Source organism: Heteronotia binoei, chromosome 1, assembly GCF_032191835.1.
Source record: "Heteronotia binoei isolate CCM8104 ecotype False Entrance Well chromosome 1, APGP_CSIRO_Hbin_v1, whole genome shotgun sequence".
NCBI lineage: Eukaryota > Metazoa > Chordata > Lepidosauria > Squamata > Gekkonidae > Heteronotia > Heteronotia binoei.
Window position 1 is genome coordinate 229,321,202 of NC_083223.1, and position 24,682 is coordinate 229,345,883.

General features: G+C 42.3%; 1 protein-coding gene and 1 pseudogene across 20 annotated transcripts in view; both read right to left on the reverse strand.

Moving 5' to 3' along the window:
• The window catches only part of NRXN1 (neurexin 1), a 1,496,060-nt gene that overhangs the window by 501,068 nt on the left and 970,310 nt on the right, over positions 1-24,682 (reverse strand). The window lies entirely within an intron of this gene.
• On the reverse strand, positions 4,773-5,363 carry LOC132585237 (mitochondrial calcium uniporter regulator 1-like; annotated as a pseudogene).

Below are 24,682 nucleotides of genomic sequence, written 5' to 3' on the forward strand. Positions count from 1 at the left end.
CAAGAGGCATGGGATGTTAAGAGCAGTTGTGAGTCAGTCAAAGGGAAAGGAAGGGAATTAGGCTGCTCAAGCCTTTGAAATAAAAAGCAACCAACAAAATAGAGTGAAGACTTTTCAAACTGCTCCTGAGATTCCTTGCAGCCCCCAATCCGTTCCTTTCTGCTACTGCTCTATGAGTGCACTGACACCTGATTTCCACTCTTCCAATTTAATATGGAGAATTTTTTTTAAAAAAAATTGGAATTGGTGTGCACACAGTACTTTGTATCTTTTTTTCTTCAGTAGTGCAACAGCACTGCTAATGCTTCCATTCTGCTTGAAAAATAAGACTAGGTTGTTCAGAATCATAAAAGCCCTGCTGATAACTGCAATGAAAAAAAAAATTTGATGGGGAGAATTTGGTATGTGAAGTTCAAAACACAGCCTCTGTTGCTGCTCAGGGTGCTTAAAGCATCAGTTTGAATGCCCAGATTCTTTATTCTCCACAGAAATAACACTTTTTGGATTAAGGTGGTGGTGGCATTAAGTCAATCTTTTTAATTGGCATTAAACCAGGATGTGCATGAACCCAATTTATTTTCTGGGTTCATTCCTTGCTCCTCACTTCCAACACAGAGCCATCACAGTTAGAAAATAATAGTGCAATCCTAATCAGAGTTACACCTTTTCAAACTCAATGGATTTAATGGACTGAGGGTATAATGTTTATAATGTTTAGGACTGCCCTATAAATCCAGTTATCCATGCCCTGCTCTTTTATATTTCCTCTTTTACTTCTGAAATGAAGCATTCCAGAGAAAAATTAACATCTGTTACCTGTAACAAAGAGGTGCATGCATTTAGGTTGATCAATTCCAGTTAACCCATATATTTGCATTCATAAATACATCATGGTTAACCAGAATTAGTTTCTAGTGGAATTCTCTCAGTGAAAAGGAATGGGGGAGGAAGGAACAAAACACACATATATGCTCAACAAAATAATCCCTGGGTGCTACATATCCTTGTTTAATGTTAGCTAGAAGCAGTGTCTGCATGCAACCACTAAGATCATTTAAAAGCACTAACAAAAATATATTTCCTTTAAATAAACTAACAAGATGATATCCACAAGTATCCATATACAATTTTTTTTGTGTATGCTTTGTTTTATTAAACAAATTGTATTTACTCAGGATTTCATGAGGACCAAATCCATCATAGTTAATTTCTAGGTTCTCTTCTCAAAGAAGACATTTATTAATTAGGTTGTCCCAGTCAGAGCAGATGTAAAGTCACATTGCTTGACAGTGTGAGAAATAAGAAAAGGTCTTAGACAAGGGCAGACACCTGTCTGTTCCAGAGAGTATGCATGTGACTGATCACCATAATACAAAAGGAACAAACATGAAAACACTACAAATGCACTGCTGACCAGTCATTCTTGTCAGATAATATAGGCTTCCTATGGTTAGGATGCCCACTTCTCAAAACATAACGATCTATTTTCTTTCCACAGCTCAGAAAATTGTCCATTTCTATTGGCATGAAATACAGGGTAGACATTCCATTATTCATAGTCTTTGAGATTGATTTGACCCTTTGGCTACCACTGAAGAAAGAGTAAGGAGGGAACTGAGTTTGATAATAACTGAGCCTCTTTCACAAGACAGCTTATTTACAGGTCTTTTCTCCCTTTTTGTACATATAGACATAATTTTTATACAGCGAAAACCCCTTGAGATGTTTTCATCTTTTTTTTTTTTTAAATCCAAAAACTAAGCTTAAAATAAAGATGCCAATGTTGGGAGAGAACACATTTTCCCCAAACTGACCAATTAGGTGAAGGTTGAGCTTAGGCTGACTTCTCTTTTCCATTACCAGCAAAAGCACTGTGTTACATAAAACCTGCCTCTCTTTCCCTGGACATTTTTATCATTCTGCATGGTACAAATGGGGATAGGATCATCCATCTCTGTTCATATTAGAACTGAGTTTGGGAAAGCTAAAAAACTTTGGAATGGCTCTGAAATGTCTACCCTTCCCTCCCTATCTATGTTTGCTTATTTTTTTTTAAATTTATATTGCACTTTTAGTTATTTGCTCTTAAGATGGATATAGCAAACAATGAACTTCAGCAATATAAATTCTGGGTTCCGTTTTGTACTGCTTTCTTTAACTGCCATTCTAACTTTTGTAATGTTCCAAACTCTGTTTTGAAGGTAGAAAAGCCTCTTATGTATCTTATAGTTATTTGTCATATTTTATGACAATAAGATGGATTGTATGGTCTTTCACTCTTACTTTTATATATACAATTTTAATTATGAATCTGTATTTGTATGTTAATACTAACTGGGAAAGGTTTAATTTTAAAATTATTTTATTTTTTTTTTCCTTTTTAATTTTATCTTAGTGGGATCTCCACCTTATTCTGTACTGTTGCTATGGCTTTTTTTCTTTCTCTTTTTGCTAATACAATAAATACTGATTAATTGATATCTTATAACACCCTGCCTAGCTTAAACATTAGGCTAATTGTATAAGTTTTAAGGTTTGCTTAATTTTTCCACCCTGCTGGACCATCCTTAAACAGGAGAGTCCAATAAACAGTCTCCATTAGCTTGATTGCTCCAATTATCTTTCCACACATTACTCATTGTGATGGGCTTTCTTAATTCTTTTTCTCACAGACTAAAAGCACACACTTGCCAGCCAATCCCAGGATTTCAATTAATGGGGAAGCTTACATGTGGCTCTCTTGTTAGAAGAAGATGGCTGCACTTCCTGCTTCTTCACCAGCCAGGGGACCCTGGCAGTGAAAGTGTGAAAGCAGGCACAGAATGGCTAATACAGATATGTAATTCTATTACAATGTGGAGCTGTTCCTCGTTTCTACCAGAATGAAGGTTTCCACCAAATATGTTTATATATTTAGATATTTGTACTCCACTTTTCTCCCCAACAGGCCCCTACATGATTTGCAATATCACTCTTCCCACCCCCTCCATTCTATCCTCACAACAAGTTTGTGAGGTAAATTAGACTAAGAGAGATTGACTCCAGGGCAGCATGGGAATTCACATCTGGGTCTGTACACTAAACACTACACCATGCTGATTTGCATTCTCTTCACTGTGCATTATTGTTTGCTTTGTAAAATATATTTAATAATCTCAGAGATTCCTTGCTGTATCCTGCTATACGCTAGCAGCAAAGACATTTTAAATTATCTCCCAGTATCTGCATCTGTTCCTGTTTCATCTTATTTTCTGTCTTATCATATGCTACTTTGCACTACACGATGAGATCCTTTCAGCATCATGTTGATACATATAATTTAATATTTCTTTCATTAAATTGGAGGCACTGTCAAAATACATTTCATTTTATTTCTTTTTTAAAACCACAACTTAATTGGAGTGTATCTGAACAAAATAATCAGATTCTTAAAGTGCTCCCCCCCACTCACCTCTAATGTGGCAGGGCTTTTAAAAGCATCTATTGACTTAGGACACTTTCCAAATTAAAAGTTTAAAAGACAGTCAAAGTGAAGAGAAAAGTATTCAGATCTCCCCCACTTCTCTTAAGAAGAGTAAAGACATTGATTAAGATGAATTAAGGAATCAAGACAAGGGTTTGCCAATCACCAGTTCTGTTCTGCTTTCCCTCAGGACTAAAAACAGAGAGGAAGAGGAAAAAATGACAAAAACCCAGCATAGCAAAAAGTTTAAAAGACTGCCCTGACTGCTAAGTAATGAACTAGAAGGCCAAGCTTTCTAACTTCGTTATGCTCTATACTTCTGCTTCATTAAGAGAACGTGCTTTTCAGCTAGTGAACAAGATAAATCTAGCATGACCCCAGCCAACAAGCATTCAAAATTACATGCCTAAGCAAAGGCATAACAGCATATTTTATTATTTTCTTTTTCAGAGATAACTCTATGTGCCACTGAGCTACTGTTAGACAACTGGGTTTTCTGTAACAGAAAAAAAAAATTATGGTAAATCACTAGCTGTATCAGTTCAGCTAGTCCAAGCTGCAGGAGATTTAGGCCAGGCATTTAATTACTGCCGTTGAGATTCAAAATATTTCTTGTTAATTGATATTAATATTTAAAATATATCCTGGCAAGACATTCTGATATTGTTTGTAATTTTAATATATTATATGGCTCCTCAGGAGCATGAATTTTATGTTCCTTACTTTATCAAATCTCCTTAACAAGTCTTGGAGGCAGGATATTATTAACCCTATTTTAGAAACTGGGGACAGAGAAGGACAGTCACACCAATCCAGTGATGCTGTAGGCATAAAGTTTGATGAACACTCCCAAATGAGCCTGCCTGCCCATTAAAATTCTTAACATCAATTCCATTTAAATGCTCAGCATAGGGTTGCCAAGTCCAATTCAAGAAATATCTGGGGACTTTGGGGGTGGAACCAGGAGACTTTGGGGGCGGATCCAGGAACAAGGGTGTGACAAGCATAATTGAACTCCAAGAGAGTTCTGGCCATCACATTTAAAGGGACAGCACACCTTTTTAAATGTCTTCCTTCCATAGGAAATAATGAAGGATAGGGGCACCTTCTTTTGGGGCTCATAGAATTGGACCCCCTGGTCCAATCGTTTTGAAACTTGGGGGGTGCTTTGGGGAGAGGCACTAGATACTATATTGAAAATATGGTGCCTCTACCTCAAAAAACAGCTCCCCCAGAACCCCCAAAACCTCCAGATCAATTCCCCATTATTCCAAAACACATTAATTATATACTTGGCTAAAATTAAACATTATGTTTTATATATAACCTGTTGTACTTTGGTGACCATATCCTTGTACATCACAGCCATATTGCTATTCATGGTGTTAATTAATGCAGATACAATAATCTCAGATTGCAGAGTGGTGAAACCATTTTCCTCCATAAGGCACACAAAGGCATGGGTGTCAAAATAAAGCTTCTTGCTTCCTGACGGGGGGGTGGGGGGACTCGCCTTACTGGTTTCTACGTGTAGGGGTGATGCACAGATGCTGATATTTCGCTGTTTGGAGGCAAGGGAACGACCCCCATCGAGGCTGAGGAAACAGCTCCTCCTCGCCCTGAACACGCCGACGCTCTCGCCGCACGAAAAGCCACGCACTGCTGAACTTGCGCGGCCGTTGGGCTTGAGGCCGGCAGAAGCCAAGAGCTTGCCGCCAGCTCCCAGCACGCCGTTACTACTCCTCCGCTTCCAGTCTCCTAGGCAACGGCGCAAGACCGCCGAGCGTATGACATTACGTGAGGCACCGGAAAGGAAAGCTCGTCACTCCCGCTGGATAAGGAAGACCCTCTTCCTGCCACCCACAACCACTACGATGGCTGCAGCCTGACCTCTCACCATCCCGGCTCTTCAGATCCCCATCGGGGATCGGTGGGAAGGGAAGGGGGGAGGAGAAGCTGCTGGGATCGGGGCAGGAAGGGCTGCCATTCCCCCCCGCTTTCCAGATTTTTGGAGAGCGGGGGGAGGAGGCTCCAAATCGGGGGTCTCCAGCCCGGGTGGGGGATTTGGGAAGCCTAGCTCAGCATCAATCAATTCCTACATTTGACAGTAAGGTTGGCTGTTACTAGAGACATGGCCCACTCCATTATGGTAGCTCATCTGTGAAGCTTCCCGTTAGAATATGTTTGCCTGATGCTTAACTCTTTTGAGTTTTACTTGACCAGATAAAGACCTTCTTGCTTCTTAGACATTTGTTGATAGATAATAGTATGGGTTTGGGAGAGGGAAAATAATTCCTCAATCTATTTTCAGGTTTTAACATTTCAGGGCTGCTGATGCCACTTTAACTGTTGCTTTAACAAGAATTTGGTTGAAACAAGAATTTCAATGTTAGTTTCAACATTTATCCTGTATTGTCAGGCTTCATCTAAGCCCACCAGACTTTCCCACAACCAGTTAAATTCAACTCTGGATTTAAATTATCCTTATTCTGCCACATTATGCTTGGCTCCACCCACAACCTGATGGATTGTGCCTGGCTCTGGCCATAACCCACTAAGTTTCACCCTGACGTTATCAGGGTACATTCGCTTTATGTGCTTTGTCTCTACACCTTGGCCTGCCAAATGAGTTGGAAATTTTGGAACTAAAAAATGGAAACTCTGGAGTAGATCAATCAGTATATCATTTGAAACTATATCTGCTGCTAAAGAACAGGTATTTGGGCACTCAGTACACATAGGACCTCCATATGCTTTGTGTTTATATAAATTTCTTTGGATATATTTCTGAACAAGTGTGACATAATTGCCAAACTATCTTCCATTTTAGTATCAGGTATGAATTACAGGATAGCAAAATGGAACAAGCTTTGCTATATGCAGGGGATCACACACTTTCAATCCTCCTTAGCCTTTTTCCTACTACAACAAAGTAATTTGCATTAATACATCAGGAAAACACTTCTAAGATTGCAACTGCTTTTTGTAAATGATTCCCATGCAAGCAAACAAACATGGCTTATGGCAATCTAGAAACTGTTACATCCCTATACTTGGATTTACACCAATTTAGTCTGGACTCTACTCAGCAGGATTACTGAGCATTTGTCATTCATCCCAGCAAGGGTGTCCATCAGAGTTCTACACCAAGCCTATGGAATTAAAAGACCAGACATGCATGACTTTGAGCACTGGCTTTCAGTCCTTCCAAAGGCTTGCAAATATACTGTTTTATCTGATGGTTCTTTCAAAACTTGTGTAAGTCTATTGGAATAGCATTTCAGGGCAGAAAAAGGGGAGGTTTAAACTTTAACATATCCTACCTCAAAACATCCCCATTTATAACTAAAGATGAAATAACAAACCCAAAATCCCTCCCCCCCCTTAAAAGATGCCTACTATTCAACCTCCCTCAAAACCCTTTCAGTGCTTCCTGAAGATCTCCAAGGAAAGCCCCCCCCCACCTTACCTTTTCACAGCCTATTCTACAGAGCCATGACCATGATAAAAAAAAGCCCAGGCTCTGTTTAATGCAAGATGGGGCATGTGAAGTGGTGAGATAGCCAACAGATGGCTGCCTGATAACTATAGTTTGTGTGCAGGGACATAGGGAAGGAGACAGTGCATAAAATATGTAGGTCCTAGATCACGAAAGTTTTTAAAGATCATAACCAACACCTTGAATTGAACCCGGAAAAAGACCGGCAGCCAGTGAAGAAATTTCAAAATGGACAACATATATTTAATCCAAACGGCTTCTGATAGCAGTTGGGCTGCCACATTCTGGATCAGTTTTCAAATGGTTTTCAAGGGCAGCCCAAGTAGAGTGCATTGAAGTAATCCAACCGTGAGGTCACAAAAGCATGGATCAGCATGGCCAGATCAGCTGAGTCTAGGTCATAAGATAGCTGGTGAATCAGATGCAGCTGATAGAAGGTGCACAAAACAAACTTGCTAGTCAGACATAGCTTGATGCACACACACACACACCCTCTTCTGCAAGATCAGAATATACCACCACATGGCAGGTAGAGTCTAAACTAAGCTACACGGATGTGAAGCGGTGGTTTCACAGTCTGGTCCATATATATCAATATGATTTTATTGAGACGATAAAGCCTAAAATTCTAAATGGACTAGTTCAGAAGTAAATTCCCAGGTAAGGGAAAGGAAATACTTATTGTAGCCACAGAACTCTATTTGAAAATGAGAACCATGGATACATGATGCATTGGAGCATGGCCACTGTAACTGACCTCAGTGTCACTCTACTAGAAATTTCAAAGTAAATTGCACTTAAATTTCAAGCAGACAGGCTTAATTGCTTTATGACTAAGCCTGACAATCCTGCTTGATCTCAGAGCTAAATTGGCACAACTCTGTTAAGTTGTGGGTTTCAATCACCTGTTGAAACCCACAACTTACCAAAACATTGCAATGCACTGCTCATGACATGCATTCATTCCAACCCCTCTGAAAGAGGCAGTGGTCCGCCCCCTCCTGAAAAAAGCTACATCAGACCCGGCCAAATTGGCTCATTACCGGCCGGTCTCAACTTGCCCTTTTTGGGCAAAGTCATAGAGAGGTCTGCGGCGTTGCAGCTACAGAGTTTCCTGGATGATGCTTCCATCTTAGATCCATTCCAGTCTGGCTTCCGCCCAGACCATGGGACAGAGACAGTATTGGTCACCCTCACGGATGATCTCCAGCGACATCTGGACCAAGGCGGTGCGGTGGTATTGCTGTTGTTCGACCTTTCGGCTGCGTTTGATATGGTCGACCACTGGCTGCTGACCCGCCGCCTCGCCGACACAGGGATTCAGGGGTTAGCCTTGCAGTGGCTTTCCTCTTTCCTGGAGGGCCGGGGACAAAGGGTGGCAATTGGGGGAGAGCTGTCCCAGAGTCTCCTACTTCATTGTGGGGTGCCTCAGGGGGCAGTTCTCTCCCCGATGTTATTTAACATCTACATGCGCCCCCTTGCCCAGATTGCCCAGAGATATGGGCTGGGTTGTCACCAGTATGCGGATGACACCCAGCTCTACCTATTGATGGGCGGCCGGGCTGCCGATGTCCCTACAAATTTGGACCGGGCGTTGCAAGCTGTGGCAGATTGGATTAGGTCGAGTGGGCTGAAATTGAATCCAGCGAAGACAGAGGTCCTTTGCCTAGGCCGCGGTGGTCCAGAGGGAGGGATATCCCTTCTAGCTTTTGACGGAGTGTCACTGGTACCAGTGCGCAGGATCAGGAGCTTGGGAGTGCTACTGGAGTCTTCCTTGACAATGGAGGCCAAGATAGCAGCCACTGCCAAATCTGCCTTCTTTCATCTTAGGCGGGCGAGGCAGTTGGCTCCCTTCCTGGAACGCAGTGACCTGGCAACAGTGATCCATGCAATGGTCACCTCGAGGCTAGACTACTGTAATGCCCTCTACATGGGGCTGCCCCTGTGCCGAACTCGGAAACTGCAGCTAGTGCAGAATGTGGCACCCAGACTGCTATTGGGCCTACCTCGGTGGGAACATGTGCAGCCTAGGCTGCGGGAGCTGCATTGGCTGCCAATTGTATACCGAGTTCATTACAAGGTGCTGGTTATTACCTTTAAAGCCCTATATGGCCGAGGACCTGCCTACCTTAGGGACCGCCTCTCTCCATATGTTCCCCAGAGAGTACTACGATCCAGTTCACAAAACCTTCTGGAAGTACCTGGGCCAAAGGAGGCCAAATTAAAATCAACTAGAGAACAGGCCTTTTCTATAAAGGCACCCCAATGGTGGAACCAGCTGCCGGAAGAGGTGCGGGCCCTACGGGATATTAGTCAATTCCGTAGGGCATGCAAAACCGCCCTCTTCCGGCTAGCCTTCTGAGATGGAACTTGGAATAAACATCACACCATCATTGTTATAACTGAGATAGTAACACTATAAGATTATATTTTTAGACTGTTTTTAGATTATTTAAATATTTAATTGTTAATTGTATTGAATTGTATTATCTTGTTTTATGGTTTTAACATGGCTTTTGCCATGTCCTGTAAGCCGCCCTGAGCCTGCCTCGGCGGAGAGGGCGGGGTATAAATAAAATTTATTATTATTATTATTATTATTATTATTATTATTATTATTATTATTATTATTATTATTATTATTATTATTATTATTATTATTATTTCATTTGTGTATTTCAGTGCTTCTGGGTTTTTATGTGTTTTAATGTTCTGAATCTTATTGGCTGGTTTTTAGTGGTTGTTAAAGTTTTATGATTTCAACTTTTACGCCATGAATCACCTCCAGATGGATTCTGAAGCAGCAGCATATAAATGTTTTAAATGTTTAAATAAATGTGCCTGTGCTATCAGGCAATTTGCTTGATGGAGGAAGTCATAGAGTTGGAAGAGGCTTTCAGTTCAACCCTCTGCACAATGCAGGAACTTCACACTTACCTTCCCCCATACACATACATCCCCAGTGACCCCTGCTCCACAACCAGAAGATGGCAAAAACCTCTAGCATCCCTTGCCAAACTAGCCTAGATAAAAATTGCTGACTGACTCCAATGATGGTCTACACTTAATGATCAAGATCTATTTCAGTCAGAGCTGTAAATTATATATTAAAATTAAAAGATCCAGCTTAAGAAAAAACAAAACCAAAGCTTTGCAACAGTCTACCTAAACTCAGCTTTTCTGTTGCACCTATAAAACAGCCACACTAAGGAAGCAGAAGTTTGTGTTTTTCTCCACACATAATTTCTCAGACTGCTCTTAGCCCTGAATGGGAAAAAAGAAAGAAAAGAAGATACCATGAGGAGGGGCATTTTTAAAAGAGAAATGACACCATGGGGGAATTGGAAATACCTCTCTTCCAGCCCAATAGCCGTGATCTGTATCGGGGGCCAAAGGTTGCTTTTTTAAAGGCCAAACAGCACAACAGGAATGTCTAATCATGAACATTATGTGTAGTTCAACTAGTAACAAGTTTCAACATGGTGCCCACAATGTAACATTCCACTCTGAGGTGGTTTCCACATGGGGATTTTTCCTCATGTAGCCAGTAGGAGCTTTCTGTTTTATTCAGGAGCCTCCATACATCATGCTCTTTCTGATCACATCTCAAGCTGATCCAGGCTGGGACTTTCCCCTTTAAGACAGAACAAAGGAAGAACCTGTTTTGCCCTCACTTAGAGAAATGGTGGGGTGGCTGTAGTGCCTTCATGTGACAGCTCTGCTCACAGACAAAGTAGTTAGAACTTTGCTCTACATTCAACATGGTGGAGCTAAGTTCCAGTTCCACAGCCCCACACATACTTTAGCCCTTTTACAAGTTTTTTCATTTGTTTGTTTTGGCTCTCAGCAGAATTATGACAGTCCTTCTGCCATGTCTTAGCTTCAAAGTAAAAAAGGTGGTGAATGTCTATTCGGAGTATGAACAATTCCTCACCTTAGGACTTTTTGGCCAACACAAAACAAATATTTTGTAGGGGGTGGATTATAGGGGTTGGTCCCCACACTGAGCAATGCAGGGACAGGTGTGTGGAGGCCATTACCACCTACCTCTACCCTGTTCACTGTGGCTTCCACAGTGGGGGTGCTATCTTCTGCCTCCATGTGGAATACACATCTTGGTTGCACCTTTTTGGTGTAGTGGTTAAGTTCATAGACTCTTATCTGGGAGAACAGGGTTTGATTTCCCTCTCCTCCACTTGCACCTGCTGGAATGGCCTTGGGTTAGCCATAGCTATAACAGAGGTTGTCCTGGAAAGGGCAGCTGCTGTGAGAGCCCTCTCAGCCCCACTCACCTCACAGGGTGTTTGTTGTGGGGGGAGAAGATAAAGGAGATTGCAAGCCACTCTGAGTCTCTGATTCAGAGAGAAGAGTGGGGTATAAATCTGCAATTCTTCTTCTTCATTCTTATTAGCACCCATCATGCAGTTTTCATATCTGAACATCTCTCTTTTGTGTCAGAGTTCCCCCACCCCATTCTTCATCAGGAGATATGAACCAAAAAAATTTAAAAAAGGAAAAATAAACCACAGACAACTCTGTGGCTATGTTTAAATATCAGGTACACCAGCAAAACATAGTAACTGATCAAATCAGTCTCTCACCTATGCACTCAGAATCTGTCTCATGCCTGTATTTACAGCGGAAGGATAAAATCACCTACATATTCATTTTGCTGTGTCTCCTCTGCTTACATAAAAAGCAACATCAATTGTTTCCAACACACATTTTGTATATAGTTTACTACAGTCACTTTTATTTATGTGAGCTAAAAAGGCCTTAATGACAGAGCTTTCAGGAATGTATTCTTTTTTTAAAAGCCAACAAAAAAACAAAATCAAAGCCATACATTTTACAACAAATCATTTTATGATTGGAGGATCCAGGGTGGCCAAGCATTAAATGTGAACTCCCATTATCCATTATGAAACCAACTTTCTTTTCATCACCAGCCTTTTGTTCCTGACTTTTAAAAAAATCATAAAAAGTTGCCCTCAATGTACTCACATCAGTATTCTATTATGATTACAGCTGTATTTTTTTTTCTTCAGGAATGACTGCTGGAGGATTTTTAAAACTATTTAAGTTGAGGGGTTTTTTTCCAAAGTAATCAGTGGTCTCTGTGGCTTTTTGTATACTGATATACATATAGAACACCGAATATTTTCCTCCATTAATAAAACAAGCCTTTCAGCAGCTAAGCTTGTTTGAGGCTCTTGTTGTCCTGAAGCACACAGATCATAGTGTTGTGGGCTACCTCAGACAACATCCAGCATTAGGAAGGCTAATGCAGGAACCAAACAGATCTCCTTATTTATTTTAGTAGACATTGACTTGTTTTGCTTCTAGCTCAAAGTTATGGGGGAAAAAACAATACTTAAAAATGGCCCTCAGGCCCAGTCCAATCCTATCACAAGTGTTTTGAAAGAAGTTCTCGCCAAAGCCTATGGAGCTTAGGTGCTCTCAACAAAAATTCCAAAAGGAAAAGTCATGTGATGACTTCTATTAGGACCTGCCAAAGTATCAAGAACTCAAAACAAAACAACAAAGCGACTGTGTCGCCAAACAAATCACTTAGTATCTCAAACAAGTTTACTTAAATCAATTACTTAAAGCGTCTTATGAAAACCCCTAAGGTGTGGTCAAACCAAAACTGTTCCAAAACCGAACGGAACGGTGGAAACATGTTCAGAGGATGACTGTGACACGGCGTACCACAGCACTCCTCTCTCCTCTTCACCTTCTGAAGCACAAAGATAAGTATATAGAAGCTCTCAACGCGTTCGTCGACTTGGCTTGCTGCGCGTTTCGAACAACCGCCCAAGGGCAGTTCCAACTTTTTCAAGAGCAAATCAAAAAACGTCCTTCTTTGTACTGCATTTAGGGAAACGTTTCTACAGTGGCTCATGCTCAAGGCAAAAGCCACTGTAGAAACGTTTCCCTAAATGCAGTACAAAGAAGGACGTTTTTTGATTTGCTCTTGAAAAAGTTGGAACTGCCCTTGGGCGGTTGTTCGAAACGCACAGCAAGCCAAGTCGACGAACGCGTTGAGAGCTTCTATATACTTATCTTCGTGCTTCAGAAGATGGAGAGGAGAGAGAAGAAGTGCTGCGGTACACCGTGTCACAGTCATCCTCTGAACACGTTTCCACTGTTCCGTTTGGTTTTGGAACAGTTTTGGTTTGACCACACCTTAGGGGTTTTTATAAGACTCTTTGGACTTTGAGACTCTGAACTGCATAGGATATTTTTGTATAGAAATTGATTTAAGTAAACTTGTTTGAGATACTAAGTGATTTGTTTGGCTACACTGTCGCTTTGTTGTTTTGTTTTGAATTTTCCACTGTGTTCTGCTTTATTATTATTTACAAAGTATCAAGAACAGCATACATTGCACAACAATGTGCAAGTTGAAGCTGTCCAAGACCATGTGCAAGTTGAAGCTGTCTAAGACCAATTAATGTCCTCAATGCATATTACAAAATCCTCATTGTTAGTGGATGATATTTGCATCAGACATGCAATGGGAATTTTGGTCCTCTCAGATATTTGCCAGCCCTTTCAGTTTGTGACAGCAGCACATGGGGGGAAATGGCTTTGAGTTTTCTCGTGCATGGTGTTTTGATGTCCAAAAACTACTTCATATAGCTGCTGTTGGTTCTGTTGCAAAATCAAATTGGGGTAGTTTCAAGTACATTGCACTGTATACTCACCACTGCATAGACTTGGCACTCAGTACAAGCAAGACAAAATTCTCAAATGACAATGGAACATGTTAGAAGAAGAAAATCTCTAAGGAATAAAAGGCACATACTATTCTTGGGTCATCATTTTACGAGTAATTTCTATGCTTGAAAAGACCAAACACAGTTGGTTCCTAGTCAGTTCAGAGAATCCCCATCTAGAGCACTGCACTGTACTGAGTTTTTTCCCCTCATCCGCCTTGATCCATTATACTTGTACACCACTCAACCATGGACATGATGGATTGCACTTTAAAAACCTTAGAAGTGCTGTGTAAACAGAGAAAGGATTGTGAAGAGTTAATTCTTCATAGAATCAGAGCCTTGAGTGACAGGCTGTTCCAGGAGATCTGATTGGTTAGCATCAACTAAGCAGATAAAGACTTCTGAACTAGATTCTGAGGAGAATTGAGTCTGATTTTAGCCCTAGCTAAGAAGAGTCGAGTACTGATGTTTTTTGAATCAGCCGTTTAACACAGATGGGAGAACTGGGGGAAAGTTGACAAAGAAGTCTGTGAACTGGCAAAGACTCCCATTCGGGTCAAAGAAAGGGGAGGGGAATTTCCCTATCCAGTCAAACAGAGAGTCAGATCTGAAGAGTGAAGAAAACCCTGGTCTGATGTGGTTAGAAACTGCCTTTAGAGAACTTAAGCATCAGTTAAAAACTCAAGACAAGTACTGATGTTTCAAGAGAAGGGGTTTGGGTACTGGAAAGAGTATACCAGCCTTCTGGAAATCAAAAGAGAATACTCAAAGTAAATGTATTGGAGTGCTTAGGGGAAACACTGGAACAAAAGCCTCTCAACATAAAGATTTAAGTCACTGTGAAAGGCTTAAGAAATTCGCATTAGTCTGAAACATAAGAACTAAAGACTGTGCATGTACTAGTTTTACCTCAGAAAATTTACCCCTAATTTTAACTGACCTTTCCCCTCTATGTTGAATAAAATATTTAGTTAATTTTGAATTTTAAACATCTCAAGGGCCATTTTCAATAGTTTAAGTTAAAGGGTGATCCTGACGTTCCCTCAGCTTCCTGGGCTGAGCCAGCAGTAAAACACCATGCCGACACACGACAGGGCAGCCAAAGTTCAACAAAGAAGAAAACAAGACTACTAGGGCTGCTCAGTCAGAGAGGGGAAAAAATGGAAAGAAAAGCTTGCCTCTGAGGAATATACTTCACAGAACCATCATGCATCTTCACAGGCAGACGTAAGAGGCAATTCTGTTGCTTATTGGTCTCACTGCTACAGTGCTAAAGCTTCTGTACGCCTGACTATCATGTAAGTAATTTATGGATATAGAACACTTTCTGCCCTAGTAAAACAGTGCACATGAAGAAACACTTGTAAATAAACACTGGTTGTGATTACTCATACCAATCTCATGTCATTATGTAACACAGTAGCTGCTGTCATTGGACTGCCAAACTTGAAAGGTCAAGCATCATGTTTAAATAAACTGCCATTAATTGAAAGGTAGAAAAAAGAAACAGTTTACATCTGTGAATTTCAGGAACACTGAGGACTGTTATGATGATAAAGTAAGTGGATGAGAGTCTGAAATACTTTAGATTTTCAAGGAGTTTGTGTGTTCTGGACTATAAACTTTCTTTTTCCATTTCAGGAAATAAAACACACGCAAACATACAAAATGTTCTTTTAATTTTATTACCTGTCTACTTCACACATCAGATTAAGGAGACTGGTGGTTTTCACACTGCATTCCAGGTAGAGTTGACAATCTCAGGGCAATAGCTGGAGCTCTCCTGGGATTACGACTGATCTCCAAGTGACAGAGATCAGTTCTCCTGGAGAAAATGGCTGCTTTGGAAGGTAGACTCTATGGCATTACAACACCCCATTGAAATCCCTCACCAAACTCTGCCCTCCTCAGGCTCCACCCTCAAAATCTCCAGGTATTTCTCAACCTAGAGCTGACAACCCTAATTCCAGGAAACTCAATGAAGTTCAGTAATAATGTTAGCATCTTGAATTTTAGCTTGCCTACTCTACTGGCTGTCCCTTACAATGGTCAGCCACAAGACAATACTTGAATGTTCTAAGTTCAAATCCTTGCAATATCCTTGTAAGGTAAGGGCATTACAGCGGCATCCTAATCAATGTTATACCCTTCTAAGCCAACTGATTTCAATGGATTTTAGAGTCTCTCTCTCAGCTTGACTTCGCGAATGAAGATTTAAGAAGGGTGCAGTAGTCCACGTCTGCTGCAGGCTCGCTGGTGGCTGACAAGACTAATGCGGGACAGGCAGATCCGGCCACAGTGGCTGCAGGGAAAAGTCTGATTTGGGGTTGGTGCTGTAGCAGTGCGATTCTTCCTCAATCTCCTTTTGTCCTCAAGACCAGCGTAATTCAGGTCAGAATGGAACTGCTCTTCACTTTGCATAGACCACCTAGCACAACTAAAGCAGAGGCCAGATTCAGCCAAGAACTTCCTGATTGGTACATTCACTTGCTTAACTACTATACTACACCAGCTTTATATTGTAGTTGGGCACAACCAATGGAAGCTTCCAAAAGCAACTCTGGTCTTTTGGAGAAGTGCCCCTAATTTGCCATCCGAGAGACAAAAAAGAAGAACAGAAAAAGAGCTGAAGCACTAGCATACACCCCTCATGCCCTTCTTAAAATGACCTCTTTAGTAAATCATTAACTAGATAATGACCAGGAGAATAGGAAGACAAAATGTCACCTGGAGGAAAGTGGTCGACTCTGAAAGGAACTATGAAGTTCCTATTGTGACTTTTTCAATTTAATGATCTCACAATTCAAGTTTACTCAATATTCCCTTTCTTTAGTTTAAATAATATTGATTCGCACATGAAAACTATTTCAAAGAACAGCCATATTCGAAGGCATTACCATCAGACAAATTATACTGCATGCAAGAATTGCCTCTCCCCTGTTAAACAATGAGTCTGGGAACCACTGAAACACGACAACAAAAGGTACCTGTCAGAAATACACCTTCAACTGTTCAGCAGAAAAACACGTTAACTTGCCGTTTCCTCAAAAAGGCCTAAGGGGAGGCGGGAAAGGTTAATGCTGCAGAAAATGTGAAGAAAAAATTACACGAGACATGTGTTTCTATTCTGCTGTTTCCCCTTTGAGCCTCTAAGCACAAAGATGCTTTTAAGAAATGAATATTTATACCTGGAGTTCTCTGTGTAAGAGAACAATCTGGAAAACACTCAGGTTATAAAATGTGTCCCTTTGTCAAACAAAAACAGACACACACACACCCCCCCCTTGTTTTAGTTACATAGTCCAGCACACACAGGGCAAGAATGTGTCATGAACATATCTGGTTCACTCAGAGACATAAAATCTCACAAAACAGTTTCAAGAATGTTGGAATTCACAGAGGTTTTTATATGTCAGGTATATTCTACATATTCTGATAGTACAGCTTGGCATTGCCTGCCTCTATGCAGCAACCCCTGGTATTCCTTGGTGGTCCCATCCAGCATAACTCTAATTAAACAAAACTTGAGAACAGGACACCACCCAAAGAAAATTTTGCAGGCCACACATTTTGTACAACTATAACTGACATTCCTTGCGACAGAAGATTTCTACACCTTTATGTAAAAGAGTATAATTTATTATTTTACCCCACCCTGACTGCATTGCACATCTCTCCTTGGGTTTTACGGGGAGCCAGAATAATAGCAATTATTGCTGGAATGTCTGGGGGTGTCCATATGCCAGCATGATGAAGTGATTAGGGAGTCAGCCCAAGATTTGGGAAACCCAGCTGTGAGGAAAATACCCCTAATTCCAGAACATCGTAGTCACCCACTTGGTTGCCAGGGTGCCTGGAGACGCAGCTCACACACATCTGCCAGGAGAATGTGGGCTTTGTCTAACCAAACTGGAAGGGACTTATGAGTACTAACAGCCATAACGTTGCAGCAGCTCTCCGTGTCCCTCAAGGAGGGCTAACCAGGAGAACAGATGGTTTCCAGTCGCTCCGTGCGATCCCCATCTTCGCCTTTGCAGAGGAAGAAGGTGCGCCGCCAGGAACAGTCCAGACGAGCGGTTTCCAGTCTCAACCATAGAATCCACCTTGGGAGGCTAACACCACCAGCAACTATCTTCCTGCAGTGCCAGACTCCATAACAACGAAGCGGGAGGCTCATGTACTCAACAGATGTCACCTATGCATAAGAGCCATCAAGCTTATCTTAGGCGTGGATCCAGCCACACCACCTAAGCCTTTGTCCAACGGAACTCAAGACAAAGACTGGTGCCAATGGAAGATCAAAGAGGAGGAAGAATATCTTCACCCAGAGCCAAGTTTCTTTGTATAGACTGGGTGTTACTTAGGTAGCAATTTGGCCATCTATTGTCACCTTTTTAGATAAGTTTGATAGACTTACGTACCCCCCACCTTAACAATTTTTCCCATTCTTTCCCTTAATGGTCATCCTGGAGCCTCCCCTTTGGCCCATTGTTACCTGGAAGTCCAATCAGGTAACTAAGGCCAAGCCTGCTCATTGGCTACCTATGAGCATCCAATCAGGAACTGCCAATTAACCGGCTATTGTCTACTGCAGAAGTCCAGCCCTTATGGTCACTGCAGAGCCTCCCCGTTTTCTGAGGTCATGTACCAGCTGACCACTGTCATCCGCCCCTGTACCTCCCATCCCCTAAGGGCTCAAGGTAGTCCTTATAACCTGTGACCCAGCTCCTCACAGGTGTGCATCTAGCAGTACCCCAGTTCCACTGTCTAGATACATCCCCGATTCCTGATCAGTTGAGGGTCCCCTCCCCCTAGTCCTCATTCGTCGCCATTGGAGCCTTCCTTGAAGACTACGATCGCTAATTATCACCCCATTTGTCCATCCTTGTGTTGTCTCTGTATCTCTCTCTATTTTTCTTAGGACTGTATGTGTGTTTTATGAGTTATTTGTCTTGTATGTATGCCTATATTTTTCTGGAATAAATTTTAATTGTTTTTACTTAATTAGTGTTCCTGGTAATTTTAAGCAATAATTTCTGGCCGTGGAATCTTGTATACATAGATTAAAAGATCCCGTTTAAGCCAGGTGCCCACCTGTCAATTCCCCAACCTCGTTTTGAGGATATTTTGGCTTACACAGCCCTAGATAACTTTACCTCTTCAGATCTCAGAAGCCAACCAGGATTGGCCAAGGTTAGTCTCTGGATGGGACCACCAAGGAATACCAAGGTTGCTGCACAGAGGCAGGCAATGGTAAATCACCTGTTAATGCCTCTTGCCTTGAAACCCCTACAGGGTTGCCATAAGTCAGTTGCAACTTAACGAGGAGGGAGGAGATTAGAATAACCTCTACACCATGAATGGCCAGGTGACCTTAAGCCAATCACACACTCTCAGCTTAACTTGCCTCACAGGTGAGTGTAAAGTGGAGCAGGGGATAATGTTATAAACTATTTTGTATTCCCTTTTGGGAGAAAAGAAAGGCATAATTGAAGTCAGTAAATAAAATGCCAGGGAAGGGATGCCTGTATTTTGCAAAGACCTCTACAGTTCAACAGAAACCCACGACATTCTCATTTCTCTCTCTCTCTCTCTCCCCAACCCCCCACCCACCCAGTAAGAGCCAGGCTACCAAGGTTTACATGTGTTTCCAAAATAAACGCTTTATTTCCTCCCTTGGAACATTTTTTTTAAAAAATAAATAAATGAGTGCACTCAGGGACTCCAACAGGCTGGAGGCCAACTTCTCCTTTCCTCTTGCGAGCCCAGTCACTGAGAACCAAGGCTGCTTTTATCTACATAGCCACATCCTATATTTTATACAAAACAGGACAACTGTGGAAAGATGGCTTGTATACACTGCACCTCCTCCCACCCATGGGATCCCTGTTAGGAAAAGACAACCCATCCAAGATGCGTGGGTGGGCATTTGAATAGGTTTGTCCATACCGTAGCCATGTGTCCAAGAGCTTTCCCTGTATTACGGAAGTGAATTGCTTACATGAGAGAAAGGAAAGGGACTGCACTCAAAGTACTAGGCTGAGAGCTAACTCTGCTCCATCTCACTATGTAACAGTGGATTATATAATAGAACATACTTCTGGATGTGGATAGCACAACATCCCCCAAAGACACAATGTTGGCCATCCCTGATCTAGAAACAGCATAAGCACATTATGCACACTTTATATACTATAGCAGGGGTAGCCAATGGTAGCTCTCCAGATGTTTTTTGCCTACAACTCCCATCAGCCCAGGCCAGCATGGCCAATGGCTGAGGCTGAAGGGAGTTGTAGGCAAAAAACCTCTGGAGAGCTACTGTTGGCCACCCCTGTACTACAGGATCAGAGTCATCAATGCAGGACCAATTCATGCATTCTGCTGGCTCAGTTAATTGAAGTTGGCAAGACTCCATTCAGCTTCAGTACCTAGCATATCCTGCACACTCCAAAAATCAGGGCACATCATTCTAGTGACCCATCTAAGCAACCTACTTACCAAGGACATATTATTTATCCCAGACAAATGGAAATGCCTGCTTTAGGTTGTATGAATGGGGAACCGATAAAGATTGCCAAAGCATGTATGAAAAATTATTGGATAAAAGCATCAGGGTCTCTGTGGATTCTCAGCCTTCTGACATATGTGATGGACTGCACTTTTTAAAAGCTTAGAAGTGCTGTACAAACAGCTAAAGGCCAGCGAAGGGTTAATTCTTAAGAGAAACAGAGATCCTTGATTGACAGGCTGTTCCAAGCAATCTGATTGGTTAGCTTCAGCTGATCAGAGAAAGTCTGAGCCTGAGAGCAGTTTAACACAGATGGAAAAATTGGGAAAAGCTGACAAGGAAGTTTGAGAAGTAAGCAAAGACTCCCATTTGGGACAAAGAAAGTGGATAGAAAAGGGATAAGGAGAAGAGAATTTTCCTGTCCAATCAAATGGAGAGTTAGCTCTGAAGAGCGAAGAAATCCTTGGTCTACTGTGGTTGGAAACTGCCTTTAGAGACCTTAAGAGTCAGTTGAAAACTCAAGATTATTCGTGTTTCAAGAGAAGGGGTTTGGGTACTGGAAAGAGTGTACTGGCCTTCTGGAAATCAAGAGTCAGAGCATATTCAAACAAAGTATATTGAAATGTTTGGAGAAAATGCTGGAACAAAAGACTCTCAACATAAATATTTAAGTCACTGTGAAAAGCTTAAGAAACTCTCACTAGCCTGAAACTTAAGAACCAAAGACTGTGCATGCACTGATTTTACTTAAGAGTTATCTATATTGAGTTACCTCAGAAATTTTACCCTGATTTCACCTGACCTTTCCCCTCTATGTTGATTAAAGTATTTTGTTAATTTGGAATATAAAAACTTCTGGAGTGCCACTGAAATTATATAAATTAAAGGGGGCTCCAATTCCTTTCCTCAGGTTCCTGGGCTGAGCAAACAGCCAAAATATTATATTGCAACAGTGGGACAGCCAGAATTCTTCAGGAAAGAAGAAAAGAGACAACTATCTTGGCTCAGTCACAAAAGGGAAAGAGAAACATAGGGAAAATCTTGTCTCTGAGGGAGGGAAGTGGATGGGGGCGTCATAACATGTTTCAAAAAGAGACCTGAAATGCTTATGCAACACAGCTATTTTTATACCACACATTCTCCAAAAAGACAAGCATTGCTCAGGCTTGGAAATAGTGCACTGCAGTGCAACTCTGGTAGCAAATCTAAAGTCCCATAGTATGTGGAAGTGAGAATTATGATGGAATCTTGTTAACCAAGTAACACATCAATTACTATTTTGTTTGTCCTGTTGACACATGATACATTCCACATCTAATATACAGGTTTGATCAGACTGCTAAGAATTTATTTATTTATTTATTTAGGATCTGGTTTTCTCTGCACAAGTAGATCACTAGGATAATGACAATACAATGAGGATCCAGTTTGTGCTGCAATGTATATGAAGCAATTCAAAGCATTTAAGATAAAAAACTTCTGATGAAGCAGAAAGTGATCCTTTTCAACAAGGGTATCATTGGAAAAAAATGAGGACGCACAGGGCAACAGTTGGGAAAAGGAAAACTGTAAGCAACACAATGAAAGGTAGGCAGCAGGGGGTTGGGGAGCAAGACATGAATGACACAAAACTCAAATAGCTCTGCTGCTCTCCCCTTCCCTTTATAGAACATAAGCCCTCTGGTCTTTAGGCTATATTGTAAAATTTTATTTTTCCAGCCACACAGACTAGATGTGCTGCTTTTCAACACTCCATGACTGACATTCTACCCTTCACATTTAGAATGTTAGTAAACAATCTGTGACATTATGGCAACTTGGCTGGAGACCAAGGGATCATAAAAACAATCACCATCCTAGCATGTAATGACATAACAATGCCATGTAAATACTACTCCATCACAGTCACAAGCTACAAAAATAGATACAAAAACTTTTAAAAGTAATCCTGCCTCAGATAGTCACACAATCTACTGGAATAAGCTTACAACTGCTGCTACTACATGAGCCATTTGAGGCAGGATTGAGTCAACAGTTGAAAAGTTGAAAACACTAACAGGGATCTATGACAGGGTTTTTGTTTGATGTATTGCTTTTGGTCACAGTAGGTTCTCTCTTACCTATCCATATTTTACCTTGCATAATTCCTAGACTTGATAACTGCCCAATCAGGATCTGATTACCTTGTACTTTTCACAAGTAGGGAAAAATCATGACACTGCAATCCTACTCAGATGCCCAATAACACGCCATGTACAATAAACAAGTGGGTGGGGGTCGAGGTTATAGTTGCTGGCACCATCCCTGGCCTAATGTTCATCAGTTCTGTGAAGAGCCTACGTCTGTACAAACTACCCAGTCTGTGCAATCATAGGCTCTATTTGGTTGCCAAGAATTAAAAGAGGCTGGGGATGACAGAGTAGATTACCTGTAATGTCATCTGAGAAGTGTTTGACCAGCAATAGCAACTGACTTTGTCATAAAAACTGCTCACATTTAATTATGTCCTAAAGCAGAGGTGGCCAACGGTAGCTATCCAGATGTTTTTGCCTACAACTCCCATCAGCCCCAGCCAGCATGGTAAATGGCTGGGGCTGCTGAGAGTTGTAGGCAAAAATCATCTGGAGAGCTACCGTTGGCCACCCCTGTCCTAAATGATGACAATACTTCTAAGCATTTGTATTGCACTTTTAGGGTTCAAAGTGCTTTATATACACCATCATTTGTCCTCAAAACAATCCTATCAGGTAAGGCAGTTATTTTCTCCATGTGGCAGATTTCCTTTGGGATGCAATTCCTTTGGAAAACCCACCTGCTTGTAAGCCTGGCATCCGGCTCTCTGCTCTTAGAAATAGAACTGATAGCCTATTAGTCAGACCTCTGTTTGATCTAGCAATTTTTATGCTCTCGATACTACTCAGAAACCACACTATCCTTTTCAACACTGCGGAGGAAGTAGGGTGGCCAGATCGTCCCGGTCACCCGGGAAAGTCCCGATTCTGGCCCCCAATTCCCGCCTCCCGGGCTGGCTATACCGGAACCATTAGAGATCCCAGTTTAGCCAGTGGGGAGCCGGCGGGCCGCGCGCGCGGTCGGGGAAGGCGGCGAGTGAGGGACCGAGCGTCCCTGCGCGTGCGCACGGCGGTGTGGCGGGCTCTGCGCCTCCTCCCTCCCTCCTTCCTTCCTTTCTTCCTTCCTCCTTCCCTCCTTCCTTCCTTCCCTCCCTCCTTCTTCCCTCCCTCCCTCCTTCCTTTCTTCCTTCCTCCCTCCTTCCCTCCCTCCTTCCTCCCTTTCTTCCTTCCTCCCTCCTTCCTTCCCTCCTCCCTTCCCTCCTTCCTTCCTTCCTTCCCTCCCTCCTTTCTTCCTTCCTCCCTCCTTCCCTCCCTCCTTCCTTCTTCCTTCCTTTCTCCCTTCCTCCCTCCTTCCCTCCCTCCTTCCTTCTTCCTTCCTTTCTCCCTTTCTCCCTCCTTCCCTCCCTCCCTCCTTCCCTCCCTCCCTCCTTCCTTCCCTCCTCCCTTCCTTCCCTCCCTCCCTCCTCCCTTCCTTCCTCCCTTTCTTCCTTCCCTCCTTCCTCCCTTCCCTCCTTCCTTCCTTCCTTCCTTCCTTCCTTCCTTCCTTCCCTCCTTCCTTCCGTGGCTCTCAAATATCCGATGTTCATGTCTTGCGGCTTTCAAACATCTGACCTTTATTCTGTGTTGCTCTTTTTTTAAGCAACTCTGGCCACCCCTGGAGTAGACAATACTGACTTTGGTGGACCCAAGCACAGATTCAGTGTAAGGGAGCTTTGTGTTTGTGTCTTCTGGTGCAATTTTGTTCTCAAATCCTGTATTTACTTCATCAGTATATGGGATAAGGCACTTTCTCAACTGAAGCAGCCTGTCGGTCACTTCCGGGTTCCTGTCCTGCATCTCAACCTGTGTTATTAGTGGCAGGCTGCTTCGGCGGGCCGCCGCGCCGGCCCCCTGGGTCCCACAATGATGGGACCGATGCCACAGCGACGGGCTCGAAACACTCTATAACCCCTCAAAAGAACAGCAGTCTAGCTCGCTTCCCCCGAGCCCTGCCGCCATAAGCCTCAAGGGGGCTCATTTTGCGGCATCTCCCGGCGGGAGGGTGGCACCTGCACGGGACACATATCAAATGAAAGAGGGGGCGCAGGGCTATCAGAAACAGCCGGCGGAGGGAGTCGGGAGACCACCCCACTGGGGGATCTACACCCCGAAAGTGATGAAGGTGGTGCAGATAGAGCCAACAGAGCAAACAGGACAAAATAAATAGGCTGCATTATGCAGCACAGTCTCACTGGAATCTCACTGGAATCTGACTGGCTTCTCAGCGTGGAACCCGTTCTCTCTAGTCTTCTCACTTTGAAAAAAGTTAAAAAAGACTTTTATTTAACTTTATTTCCCCCTTTCCCTCTCTATAAATAATCTTGGTGTTTCTGGCGGTGATATTTGGAGGATTTTTGGGGACGTCACAGGAAGTGC